Below are 12,392 nucleotides of genomic sequence, written 5' to 3'. Positions count from 1 at the left end.
CATCCACAAAGTTGTTATTTATAATTTGCCCTTTATACACATTTACAGCAAAATATGTGTCTTGTTCTAGAATCTTTTGCATCTACAAAGCACAGTTAAACAAGAAAAGCATCACAAGATTTTAACTGTCTTAGAGGCGTTAAATTCTCTTAAAGTAAGCCTTTTTTCCATAGTAAAACTCCAAGACTGGTTTGTTTTCCAAAAACTCTTGACTATTGCAGTATCCTCCTAATTGCCTGTTTTATCTGATGTGAAGCTTCACTAATGTAGAGTGCTTTTGTTTTCTGCTGCTTCCCACTCTTAGGTCTGAGCCATACTGAACATGATAAAACCCAAGACTTCGGTTCTGCTTTTTGGGTACTTCTCAAGCTGCGTAAGATATATTAGTGTGAAAATGTCTACTTTCTAGGTCACCTCTAAGAAGAAGATCACCACAGCCTCTGGATAAATAAATAGTTTTAAATTAACCCAGGAATAGTTTCTTAAAATTAGTAGGCTGGTAGAAATATGATATTTGTGCTTTTTTTCTTTTTAACTTTTTTTTTTTTTTTCCGGGGATTTCAAGAGAAATCTTTTACCATGGCATATATTGGTTATATTTTTTACATTTTAATAACTTTCCTGTTTTTATATATGTTACATTGTTCTCTGTTGGATTTATAATGTGTTTATGCATTTTTGATGGGAAATTGATTGCCCAAATCTTACCTCAAGCTCAGCCCTAATTACAAGCAGGTCACTAATGTCTGTATAGGCATCAACATAAGATATTTCCTTACCTCAGCCTTGTGTTTTCATGCAGTAAACTAAATTCTTCATTTCTCTTTTCTGAAAACTTTTCTTTGATCCCAGTCGTAACTTCAGTCTATACCAGATGATCAACATATGTCAGAACTAGCAGAAAGTGTTGCTTTCTGTTCTCCATTCAGTTCTCCATTCTAGCAATCTACACAGAAACCCTCTGTTAACTTGAGGTATTCTATTTTTCTTTGCTAAAAATGAATAATAATTTCTGTTTAGCATTAGCTAAAGAGAGGTGCTGACTTCGTTGATATTAAATGCTGTAGAAATTGGGACTTGCCCACATTAGATTTTCCTTTACGCCTAGGAGCTCGAGGAATAAAGCAAATTTTCCATATTTTTTGGTAAATTTGTAACCCTAATTATAACTAGAATATTTCCTAGGTTACAAAAAAATAAGCATATTCTGAAATTAAATTTAAATCATTCCTTACCTACAAATACCACTGTGGAATCAGCAGTGTAGTCTCTTGAAGATCTTGCAGTGAACCAAACACTTCAGCTCTTGATTACCAAACGATAATCCTGCCCCAACCTTAAACATTGTCTAAGTCTTAACCAGTACATCTATATATGTTCAAAACCTGGTTAGGACTAAAAATGGGAAAGAGATTAGGTTCAGTTTTGAACCCGACAGGATTTGAAGAAAATTTTCAGTACAGGACACTGTGAGATCTTCACGAACAGGATGAAAGCTGTTAATCTATAGAAATGACTGCCCAGTCACTCTTTTGGTAGCTTTTATGGAACTTGTTTAAGAACAGTTTGGAGACATATTTGGAGTTGGGATTTAGATAAAGTGGCAACAAAGGGCTGCATTTAACTGCAGCATCTGGTAAGGTCTGCGTGATTTGATATGCAAAAACTGCAGCCTGAGTGACTCCTCGTTATTGTGCAGTCATTGTGTTTCACTGAGGCCTGTGATGCTATTGTTGAGATTAGTTTCCAGAAAACCAGAATGGAAGGACTGCATTTGCTGATGCATTGTACTGACCATGAAGGAGTGGGTGGTTTCGGAGGAGCATATTTTTTTAATTGATTTGGTTTCAGGTATGTATGATAGGGTCTTTGATTCCAGTTAGGGTTAAATTTGATTTAAAGAGGAACTGTGTTTTGTAGGATCTGCATGAATAGGAAGAGCACTGACCTCAGGTCTTGTCTCAGCACTATTATCTTTTTTTTTCTTTTTCGGATGCTGAACTGAACCTGACATCCAGCTGCAGTTGTATCTTGGTGACCAATGCCTACACCAATGCAAAGCATAGTCTTTTTTCCTTTGCCACAACTGGCTCTTCTGCAAAGTCACAGCTGAGGGAGGATTTTGTAATAAACCAAATTATTCCTGGACGAAAGGGAGTAGGGTCGTTACTGTACCCTGACACAAATTTGTAGGATTGAACCATCCCTAAACTCTAAAATAAGGGTCACAAAGAATAATACTGTTTATAAATGGACTGAGTTGGCCTCCATATCAAAGGGCAGGAAGCACAGTGACTTCCTCTACACATATTTCTAGTATTTAAGAGAGAATACAGTTAAGAGTGAGATAAAAGCTCCTCCAAAGAGCAGTTTTAGATCACTGAATTCAAATGAGCTTTTCTGACCCCTCTAACTACTGAAATTCAGCCTCCAAATTTAGGTATTTGCTTGGTGTTTGAAATAAGGTCACAAAAATGTAGAACTACTGCAGTGTTTTGAAATGCTTGTCAACACTAACTTTTCAATAAAGCTTACATTTGTCTGATGCACATTAGTGAAACAGAGTACAAGTTCCATATCTCAGACCCAATAATGTGGGAGTATTATTCGAAACAGAGATGATGTATGCTTCTGGCATGTTGTTCATACTGATTTGTGTTGCACGCTGCTGGTGTAAAAAAGATGACAAATCTTTCTGCATAAAATAATTTTAAAAAATACATTACTGCCATTAGTTTTCAGTCTTACATCTTTGGGAAAATGCAGACATTTGAAAATTGAAGGAGATTGCAATGAGTACTCAAACCAGTCTTTGTGATGTAAACATCTACTGCTACTTTGTAATTAGATGGATAAAAAGCAAAGGAGATCAAATGGTATAAAGCTGATTACTAGTATAAAGAGATAATTGTAGATAGTTAGAGAGAGAGCAATGAAATGACAATAATTACCCTACTCCCACACTGCAGATTTCATGGAGTATCTGATGAAACCTTCTGTTGAAACTTTCTGATTCTGAATTGCATATCAAAAATACCAGTCATCTTTAATGTTGGAGTCTATAGTACAACAGAACATACATTTTTTTTTTCACAGAGGGAAGGAGATTTTTCCATGCTTTTATGACCTGATAGGTTCATATGCTGCTCTAGCCAAGCAAATCTCACAGCAGTGATTTGAGCCAGGAAAAGTACAGTAATCTGTGCAGACTAGTAATTAGTTTTGAACTGTTACTGTCCTGTGCCTTTTTGAAAGAAACAGGGAGAAGGGAGGCAGAGAAAAGAGCTTGAACTGATTTAATAGCGTTAGCACATCTAATGACAAAAGGTCATCTCTTTGTTCTTTGAAATGTTTTTTGAGGGATTCCAAGTACAAAGTAAACATAGTCTAGCTTATATGAAATACTGATTTCTAGTGTTGTCTGCAGTTCTATAGCTTGTTGAAACACTTTTTCTGTGTTTTCTTCCACCCCGGCATTGTGATTACTGTGATGGAAAAGCAGATACTTTGTTATAATTTGAGTGTGGATACTGTAGTGATTACTGTTTGACTCTACCAGATTAACTATTTGGCTGTTTACTGTGTGAACACAAGATCTGTCTCCTCTCGTGCAGTGTTAGATGCAGCTCTGGCCTCTAGATAGTCTTACAATCTCTTTTTTTCTCCATGGCTCCATATACTTCAGACAGAAACATTGAGTGCCTGGAGGGAAAGAGCCAGGCAGAAGGCACTGAGCTGTGTTTCAGGGGGTTACATTCAAAAGACTGCTATGGCTACTGCCTTATGCAGTGGGGCCTTCAGAATTGCATGGTCCAAGATGATTCCTTTCCCATCATGTGAACTGAAATATGAAGTATACCTGATTGACAGATCACCTATTTCAAGAGTAAAATTTTTTTTTTTTTGTTCCAACTGAAATAAAGAAACATTTTTTCAAAATACCACCATTTTGCATGCAATTGAAATACTAATTTTATTTAAAAAATAATGTCTGGAGATAAGGCATACAAGCACTGTGACAGCGAAGTTCCACATATTTTGGAAGCTACTGGCATTTTTGTCTTTAGTGGGAGAAACAGGAGACCAGCTGTTTAAAACGAAGGCGTTTCAATAATTGTTCTGTTCTGAGTACTGAAAAGAATTGCAATAGAAGATGCCCGAATATTCTTGCTTCCACTCTACGCTAAATTCCATTCTGTGGCTCTGTGTGATTTCAGTAATTATCTGTTCCTCTGTGGCAAATAGTGGTAGCACTACAATGACTAGAATACATCATTTCAGTGAAATAATCTTCTGTGTAAAGTACTTAATAGCAATGCATTGCTTATATTTTTAATAATTTGAAGAGTATTTTCTGTTGCAAACTTCTGAATTGAAAAAAAATACAAGCAGCTTGATAAAATCTTACAATGCTGGGGATACCCTGCATAAACCAAAACAGCATTATAAGTCATGGAGTCATGGGTATGTTCCTGCTATAAGAAACACTCTTGAACCAGTCCAAAAAAGATCTGTCAGCAATTTTGCCAAAAAAACACCTGGAGTATTTTTATGGCAATGTTACTCTACTCCCTTTAACCTGTAGAGAAGATGTGATCAGTTAGGTCTCTCTAATCGGGAATCTAAAGATCAATATCCCGGGAGATCTTTCAGTGGCAGGGTGCACATGTACAACATATTTGTGGTGACATATTCTGCTTCAGGGGCAGTAGAACACCACTGTGCTACAGGATATTGAAAGACCGTAAAATGCACAGCATCAGCTTCTTTTAAGACTAGCGTTAAGGATGCCCATAAATCTGCTATTGAAAATCGTATCTGAAGAATGAATACTGATTTTGGTTTTGTAATTGTTCCTTGTGGCAGCATGTAGGGCTTTAAAGAAAGGTAAAATACTGTTTCTTGTAAGAGTCTATGGAAAGCAGCTGGCAGCAATTAAATTATTTTATTTGAAAATAAGTAAAAGGTTTTCCAAGCTTAATTATATTAATGATCTGTTCCTAAGGAAAACATAATCCTTATAAATAATAGTTGTAGTATTCATTGCTGTCTTTAAAAAAATATATGTGCTGTACTTGCTTTAGCACTTTTAAGAGGTTCTTTATGCGAAGGAAGACTAGACAGGTTATTTGAATGAGGTTTCCATTATGAAACATAGATCCATTTGGCAAATGACATGCAAGAAAAGCTTGAAATGATTAATGGGAAGCAGACTTCCATCCTCCCTCTAAGAGCAGCCCATTTATATGAGTGATTGTATAACAGTCATAATGTTTCAGCATCTCTCCAGCATCTTATGGCAGGATCAACACGTTGGCTGTTGAGAGCTGTAAACACGTACATTTGCACTCTGGTGCGAATGCTTCCAACTCTTTTGCCTGTAGCCTTCATTCCCTCTCTCCCCTTCTCAGGCAAGTTCTGCAGTCCTTGTGCTTGCCTGCTCCGCATCATCGCAGGCTGAAGGACAGTTTCTTTCCTCAGAACTGGTTTCTTCCCAAGACGTGAGTCAGCAAGCAAGGGAGCTGACGACATTGCCAGGATGGACCATGTAGAGATGTGCCTCTGCAGTGCCAGCCTTTGCTCATACAGGAATCAGCAAGGATTTTTACATCAACTCTACACCAGGTGGCAACATAACATGCAGCTCTGCTTGTGAGCTGGATTTAAATACACGAACATAATATGCAGCAGTCTGTAGAATTCAGTCAGTACAGAAAGGAAAAATCAGCTTTACGTGTTGAATCCTCATTTGTTCATATTCTGTCCACTGCTCATCAACCTGGCCCCCCAGCTCTTATATTCAGCTTTAAAGGAGCTTCAATACTATAAAGAGCTCTGAAAACTCTCCAATCCACTTGAGATGTTCTGCAAGAGGTATTGTGACGTTCAGCTATAGGATTTCTCTCCACACATGTACCAGGACCAAGTGTGTACTGGGATGAATATACACTAGGCTGAAGCTTGAGCTTGGATTGCTTAAGGTGTATGGGAACACAAAGCTGTCTAAAAGCCACCCTCCATTATCTCACTGTGTTCGCCAGGATGACAAAGCAACAAATTTCACTTTAGTCAGTTGGTCCCTCTCCCTTATATCACAACATAGAGTATGAGCAAGTGTTTTGGATAACTTTTAGAGCTGTAGAATTTTCTTGAGTTTGGAGCTTAGTGCTAACTGTTGCTCTTTTGGCAGCCACAAGATGAAACTTGATATAAGCAACTATTCTTGATTACTCCTAGGATCACATATGTGGTAGCAATATCCTGGCTCTGCTACCCCTTCCTTTTTTGTGAAAATCAGATTAAGTGTTTTTGGAATGTTTATAGTATAGTATATTACATTACATTACATTATATATGTTGACAAAGAGTAGTGAAATATCATTAACTGAAAGGAAGAAAGTAACTTAATTAGATGGTCTCGATCAGGGGTGTCAAATTCATTTCCACTGGGGACCACATCAGGCTCGTGGTTGTCTTCAAAGGGCCGAATGTAATTTTAGGACAGTATAAATGCAGGAGTGGCCCTCGGTGAAAATGGATTTGACATCCCTGGTCTAGATGGTCTATGAGTGTACACTAAAAGTACCTTTCTAAGTTTTAGAGTGAATTGTTGGCATTCATTTTTAGATGCAGAATACGATTCATTATGACAGATTTTTTCTTCAAATTGTCTGGCACCTAGTTAATAAAAAAAAATTCTCTCTGCCAATGAAGAAAGATTTCTAGTCTTTGAAGCACTATCACCCCCAATTCAGACTGTAAGAAAAACTTTGGTTGCTATTAAAATACCTTTCAAACAAGTGTTCAGAAAAGCTTCCTATCTGTATGTCTGTGACATTCAGGCTGAAGTGTTTTGTGTGGTATTCGTCCTACTAACTTTAAGGCCTTTTTATTGCAGACATCTTCTTCTGGGCTATTCATTCTGGATTCCCCTTATAGTTGCTTAAGGGACATCTGAAATAGCATAATCTGAAAAGTCTTTTAGTCTTTTATAGTACTAGCAGTGAAACAAGTGCCTGCAGGGGTCAGTTGATCTCATACATTTCTAAAAGGTCAGATGAATCATAGCAGAAAAGTGCTTATCTCCCTGTTGTGATTGTAAAGAGAGTCTAGACAACTAGTTCATATATCTACATTTCAGACATTTGCATTTACTCGATTGATTCCTATATTTTGAATTTAATCATACTTCAAATGAAACTATGGACTCAGAGGATTTGATTAGTAAAGCCCAGATTTTGGGGCGCTTGGCACCCAAATTCTGCAAGCCTGCTTAAGTATTGATCTGAACAATCCATATCCATTTATGGAGTAAGCAGACACAACTCCCACTACATCAGGTGAGGAATGAATCTAGTAGGGCCTGTCTGACTCAGTTCCAGAGCACTGTGTTAACATAATAAAAACATAGCAAAAGCAATATAAGGCAAGACTCCTTGTTAAATGTTTAAATGGCTTCTTCTGTGGTGTTTGCACAGCAAATGTAAGACGCAAGACATAGTTTTCATTATAAAAAAATATGTGAAATATTTAAGATGCAAACAAAAAGCAAACTGACAAATGAGACATTTACAGAAGACAGTATTATGAAAGAGAATAGGAAGATAAAGGCTATATGAAAGAAATTATATAGACAAAACCAAATCCATGGACATGAAATGAAATTAAGGGAATAAAAGTATTTATGGAGATTTTTGCAGCCTTGAAGGAAAGAAGGAGGAGGAGAGAGAGGAAGATAAAAGCATGTGTGTGTAGATAAGCCACAACTTTTTAGGCAGAATGTCAAAAGCTTTAACTTTGGGATGAAGCCAAACAGAATCAGTGACAGGGTAGAATGTAAGCTTGTATGAAACTGCTTTGCAATTAGTTCATTAATCAGCAAAGTCAGAGACTAGTGTTCTGGAAATCCTGCAAGAATATCTGACTTTTAATTATTAATTTTTGGAGTCCATGAGCTACGAGTTAGCACAAGCTTCTTATTTCAAGGAGACTAACAGTGCAGGGTTAAAAAACACTGCCTAGCACTCACAGACCATCTCTGATTATCTTCACAATAAATTTTTGAGACAGTGATTGGAGGTTGAGGTGGGAAATGTTGAGAAATGAATTGTGATATTCACAATCATTCATCACTCCAGTCTTCAAAAAGGCCAAGTAGGATGACCAGTCAACCTCACCTCCATCCCTGGAAAGGTGATGGAATAGCTCAGTCTGGACATCATCTCCAAGCATGTGGAGGAAAGAAGGTTATCAGAAGCAGTCAACATGGGTTCATCGAAGGGAAATAATGTTTGACCAACTGGATAGCCTTCTACGATGGTATGATTGGCTGGGTAGATGAGAGGAGAGCAATGAACATTGTCTGCCTTGCCTTCAGCAAGGCTTTTGACATCAACTCTCACAACATCCTCATAGGCAAGCTCAGGAAGTGCGAGTTGGATGAGTGCATGGTGAGATGGATCATGAACTGGCTGGATGGCAGAGCTCAGAGGGTTGTGATCAATGGTGCAGAGTCTGGTTGGAGGCCTGTAGTTAGTGGGGTTCCCCAGGGGTCAGTAGTGGGTCCAGTCCTGTTCAACCTGTTCATCAGTGACCTGGATGAAGAGACTGAGTGAATACTCAGCAAGTTTGCTGATGGCACCAAGCTGGGAGGAAGGGGTGACACAACAACAGGCTGTGCTGCCATTCAGCGAGACCTGAGTAGGCTGGAGGACTGGGCAGAGAAGAACTTGATGAAGTTTTAAAAGGGCAAGTGTAGGGTCCTACACCCAGGGAGGAATAACCCCAGGCACCAGTACAGGTTAGGGCTGGACCTGCTGGAAAGAAGCATTGCAGAGGGGACTTGGGAGTTCTGGTGGACAACAAGTCGATCATGAGTCATCAATATGCTGTTGTGGCCAAGAAGGCCAATGATAGCTGGGGTGCATTAGGAAGAGTGTGCCCAGCAGGTTCAGGGAGGCTGTCCTCCCCCTCTGCTCTGTCCTGGTGTGGCCACATCTGGAGTACTGCATCCAGTTCTGGGCTCCCCAGTTTAAGAAGGACAAGGAACTACTGGAGGGAGTCCAGAGGTGGGCTATGAAGATGATGAGGGGCCTACAGCACCTTTCTTATCAGGTGAGGAAGTCGTGCAACTAGACATCCTGGGTCTGTTCAGCCTGGAGAAGAGAAGGCTTAGAGGGGATCTTATCAATGTTTATAAATATGGATGTCAAGAGGATGGGACCAGACTTTTCAGTGGTGCCCAACGATAGGATGAGGGGCAATGGGCACAGACTGAAGCAAAGGAGGTTCCATCTGAATATGCAGAGAAACTTCTTTACTTTGAGGGTGCCAGAGTGCTGTAACAGGCTGCCCAGAGAGATTGTGGAGTCTTCTTCTCTGGAGACATTCAAAACCCACCTGGACACATTCCTCTGCAATCTCGTCTAGGTGAACCAGCTCCAGCAGGTGGGTTGGACTAGATGATCTCCAGAGGTCTCTTCCAACTCCAACCATTCTGTGTTTTTGTAATAAAAACACCTCCAACTTTACACATAATACATTGGATTTTGAGCTGCCCATCTTCATTCAGAAACAAGATCTTCAGTTTACAACACGTTTTTTGAGAACATGAATTTAGTGCTTAACAGTTGTTATCCCTTCCTCTTAAAAAAGCTACAGCTGAACTGGAAAAAGTTCCAAGAAAGTGTAAAAGGATGATCTAAAGTATAAAGTGGCTACAGTAGGAAGAACAATTAGGCAAATCAGAGTTCTTCAGCCTAAAGAAAGGACTACTCTGTGAAAAGGTAATAGGAAGCTAAAACAAGTGGTCTGAGGATGGTGCATTAGGGATTTCTTGTTTACACATTTCCAATTTGCAAAGTTGAGGAGGATCTGTTGAAGCTAACAGAAACTTCATGCAAAGCAAGCAAGGAGACTTGTTTCTTTGCTTTCTTTTAGCGCCTGTAGTTTTTTTGCAAGAAGCTCGACAAATTCACCCTACAAAGTTTACATGCCTTCAGAAGAAGAGTGGACAAGTTCATGGAAAGAAAATCCACCAATACCTGTTGAATACAAAGACACCTCTGTTTGAGAAAGTCCCAATGTAACATGTCTTTGGAGGTTAGGAGATCATTTGGGAGAGGTCCTACTACATGCCATATTGTTCTCTTTATTCTTTGGGTGCTCTCTTGGAGACAGAATACCAACCTTGATGAATCACTAGACTTTGCCCTGACCTAGAATCACTGTTATGTTAGAAGCAGTCCTGATCATAGATAATAATGGCTTTAAATGATTATGTTAAAATAGATTTACAACAGAAGTATATAATTTATATTGAGATATCTTTCAGGTTATGAAATGGAATTTATCAGATTTCTTTTAAGGTAGATCAAATGCTTTTCATTCTGTATGTGAATTACAGTTGTCCTTACTGTCATTGCAAGAGTGTGCTTTAAAACAAAAGTTGAAGGCTTTCACACGTCAGTTCTGCTTCAAAACAAGTGAAGATGGCAAATAGGAGAATAAATGGTGAAAGGACATGTTACCTTTAACCATATTCTCTAGTTTTCTTCTTCAAACACATGTATTTTGCTTCTCTTTTTGGTTTAGTTCACTAAGTTTTGTTTAATTTACTATCTCCCACTTGCTTTAAATTTGCCGTAAGTACAGTTATGCCAAACCCAAGAACATTCACTTCCTATTTTCCATTTTTATCAGTGTGTTTCTTTTCCATTTATGGGAGAACATATCTACTCAGTGGTATCAAATCTGTGGTAAGTGGTGCAATCACTCAAATTTCCCTGCTTCCCTTCTTCAGGACTGCAGATTACACACTTTCCAGCATGTTATGTGAATACAGATGGCTCTTCTATTTGTGGAGAAGAATAGTACACTAGCAAGACATTTGGCCTGGAAAAAGAAAGCAAAAGGAAACAAATAACTGTTTGCTTTGGTGGTGTCATGGCAGGTAGAAGGCACCTCTTCAATCTAATTTTAATTTTAACAGAATATTTGAATGTGTAAGCATAAAAGTAGTTAGCATTACATGCCTTACAGTCTTGTATCTGGTATGATGCAGGAAGTCAGAAGGAACATATTGGAATTAGCATTCAGTTGAAGATGAACTGCTTATATTCTATTAAATATATCTATTAATATGAAGACAATAATTTAGAACACCTTTAAAGATATTAAATACCACCTTTAAAGATATTACATTAATACCATCAAGCACATACTCACTAAAGCCTATTGTGATAATACCACGTAGGAATTTCTTTTTGCAGTACTTGGAAACATACCACCCATCTGTAGGCCGGCATTAAAATTCTCCCAGCCTTCTTTTCCATTACATAATTAATCAGTACTCAAATTTATATTGAAAAAAAACTTTTCAGCCTGCAACCTGCAAAAAATAGCATAGCAAGAGTCTTTATAGAAGTGTGCATAGTCGTCAGTGACTGAAAGGTTGTATTAGGAAACAGAACTTTAAAGAATGCCTGAAATGGATGAGCTTTTGTAGTAAGTCTTGTGTTGAAATAAAGAAATTAGTTCCGGTAATGTATCTGACCAGTACAGTACTGGCAGGTGTTAGTGTTGCTCTCTTTTTGTGATATAAGTTGACTTTGCTGAATGGTAGTGAGGGCTAGGGGCGGGAGGAAAAAGTGGAGAAGGACATGCAGCAGAGGACTAGAAAACCTTAAAATTCTAGCTCTCTTAGTCTGGACAAAGACAGAAGGCCATGCAAAAGTGACCAAACAACTTCTTGTAAACATTTGAGATCAGATTGTGCTTGTGTACATTTAATTATACAACTTGGATTTACATCTGAACTAGAAGACAAAACTCCTTTTCCCATCAGTGGAGAAAAACATGCATGTTTAACATGATTTATTTCATCCTAAAGCAGAAATCTAAAACCTGCTACAGGACTCAGGTGACTAGTTCAGATGCAGACATCTAAACCTAGATGAGAAGTATTCTGCTGGTGTGCAGGAAGAGGAAGATGAATTTTGTTTTGTTTTGTTTGTTTGTACAAAAGCAGCATGGAAATTTGTAATGAAGAGGGAGAGATCTTAGGCTGGAGACAACAGTACTCAGAATGTGGTTTGACACAGTGAGAAGTTGCTCTGCTGGCATCAAAACCTCTGCCTAAGCAAGAAGCATCCTCCCTTCTGGATGCTGTGAGGTGTCTGCATCCAGGTGGCAAAATGTCAACACAGGCTGCAACAATGTGTACCTACACTTAGGGTGTGCATATATGAAGCTGTGATTCAGCAGGCTGTAGAGAGCTGCACAGATACACAGAAAGGTGGAGCACCCACACCTCTAGCAGGGGATGTGTAAGGAGGGGAGCCAACACTCCCAGCTGAGGCGTGTGTGCTTGTAAATACTCACAGGTCCTGTGA

The 12,392-nt window shown here is 38.6% G+C and overlaps 1 long non-coding RNA gene across 3 annotated transcripts in view; it reads left to right on the top strand.

Moving 5' to 3' along the window:
- LOC136115329 (uncharacterized) overlaps nucleotides 1-12,392 on the top strand; it is a 30,982-nt gene that overhangs the window by 894 nt on the left and 17,696 nt on the right. The window contains exon 2 of one of the 3 annotated variants that reach the window (XR_011736535.1): nucleotides 305-2,720. The exons of the other annotated variants lie outside the window; for them this stretch is intronic. This is a non-coding gene — a long non-coding RNA (uncharacterized lncRNA). Of the gene's footprint in view, nucleotides 1-304; nucleotides 2,721-12,392 lie in introns of those variants that run through there. 3 annotated transcript variants of the gene reach the window in all.

Source organism: Patagioenas fasciata, chromosome Z (genome assembly GCF_037038585.1).
Source record: "Patagioenas fasciata isolate bPatFas1 chromosome Z, bPatFas1.hap1, whole genome shotgun sequence".
Classification (NCBI taxonomy): Eukaryota; Metazoa; Chordata; class Aves; order Columbiformes; family Columbidae; genus Patagioenas; species Patagioenas fasciata.
Note: the sequence above shows the minus strand (reverse complement) of the source record. Positions and strands in the feature narration are given on the sequence as shown.